At 49.1% G+C, this 1834-nt stretch overlaps 1 protein-coding gene across 2 annotated transcripts in view; it reads right to left on the bottom strand.

Annotated features, from left to right (window-relative positions):
• bod1 (biorientation of chromosomes in cell division 1) overlaps window positions 1-1834 on the bottom strand; it is a 31487-nt gene that overhangs the window by 28589 nt on the left and 1064 nt on the right. The gene's annotated exons all lie outside the window — the stretch shown is intronic.

Below are 1834 nucleotides of genomic sequence, written 5' to 3'. Positions count from 1 at the left end.
ATAGAGACATACAAGATGATCAGAGGATTAGATAGGGTGGACAGTGGGAGCCTTTTTCCTCGGATGGTGATGGCTAGCACGAGGGGACATAGCTTTAAATTGAGGGGTGATAGATATAGGACAGACGTCAGAGGTATGTTCTTTACTCAGAGAGTAGTAAGGGCGTGGAATGCCCTGCCTGCAAAAATAGTAGACTCGCCCACTTTAAGGGCATTTAAATGGTCATTGGATAAACATATGGATGATAATGGAATAGTTTAGGTTAGATGGGCTTCAGATTGGTTTCACAGGTCGGCGCAACATCGAGGGCCGAAGGGCCTGTACTGCGCTGTAATGTTCTATGTTCTATGTTCTATGTTCAATGCACAGTAAGTGTCAGCTAAACTCTCTACTGGATTACTACATTCCAACTCACTGATAGCAGTCCAACACTACTTATGCTTAAACTGTGAAGTTTAAACAAACAGCATTAAAGCTGTAGGTCTGCTGTCACAAGCTATGTGATTGAATAGAGATTCTTAAATTTCTACTTTCATACCATCCTGCTTAGTGCAATTGGCACATGAGCAATTTTCAGTTCTTGTTAAATTTCTCTCCATTTCCTGGGCATCAGTAATTGCTCTTAACTCCAATGTCATTCCTCATTCCAAATAAACTTTGCCGACAATAAGAACCTTAGCTATGCAAAGGCTCCGCATCCCAGTCCCCTCTCGTTTTCTCTCTCTCTCTCTCTGTCTGTCTGGACAAGAGTCTAGACATGAAGCACCCCCTCCTGCCCGTCTCCCTCTCTAGATCAGAGGCCTCCTGCTTCTCTGCTCCTTCTCTCTGGACCAGAAGCATCCACTCTCACTCTGTCTCTCTCTGGACCAGACACCTCAATCACTTCCTGCCTCTCCCTGGATGAGTGGTGTCCTGCCACTCTCACTCTCTCTCTATCAGAGAGCCCCTGGCGTGCTTTCTCCCTCTCTGGACCAGAAGGATCTTTTCTCTCCCCTCCATCTCCACCCAGCCCCCTTGCCTGGATCAGAGGCCTCCTGCCTCTCTATCTCTCTCTGGGTTTCAAGAGCATCCCCTTCCACGTATTCTCTCTGGATCAAAGGCATCCATTCTCGCGCTCCCTTTGGATATTAGGAATCCTTTCTCTGTCTGTCTGTCTCTCTCTCTCTAGAACAGAGAGCACCTAATCTCTTTGGACCAGAGGGATCCTCTCCCTCACCCTCCCTGCCTGGACCAGAGGCATCCTGTCTCTCTCCTGTGCTCCTGTATCCTCCCCTTCCGCGCACTCTCTCTGGACCAAATGGATTCCCCACAACCCCGCCCCCCTTTCTCACTCTCTGGATCAGAGGGATCCACTTTCTCTCACCCTCTCTGCCTAGACCAGTGTCTTCCTGCCTCTCTCTTCCATTTTCTCTGGAACAGAAATGTTCCAACTCACATGCTCTCTCACCCTGCACCAGAGACATTAACTCTCTCTCCATCTCTCTGTGGACCAGAAGCATTGCTTCTTGTTCTCCAGACAAAGAGAGAGGACAGTCATTCTCTCTCACTATCCTTCTGTAGACTAGAGGCAGCCCCTCTCACTCTCTAGAGCAGAGACATCCCCTTTTGCACTCTGGACTAAATGCCCCCACCATCTCCTGCCTTTTTCTCTCTCTCGCTCCTGGCTCTTCTGCTCTCTCTCTTGACCACAGGAATCACCTCTGGTCTAGATACACAGCAAGAGGTGATGCCACTGATCCAGAGAGAAAATGAGAAGGGATGCCTCTACTGGAGACAAAGAGGGAGAGCCAGAGGCATCCCTTCTCGTGCGCTGTCTCTCTCTCGCGCTCCCTGT

The sequence above is a fragment of the Rhincodon typus genome, chromosome 12, assembly GCF_021869965.1.
Source record: "Rhincodon typus isolate 14 chromosome 12, sRhiTyp1.1, whole genome shotgun sequence".
Taxonomy (NCBI): domain Eukaryota; kingdom Metazoa; phylum Chordata; class Chondrichthyes; order Orectolobiformes; family Rhincodontidae; genus Rhincodon; species Rhincodon typus.
This window is presented reverse-complemented; position numbering and strand designations above follow the sequence as displayed.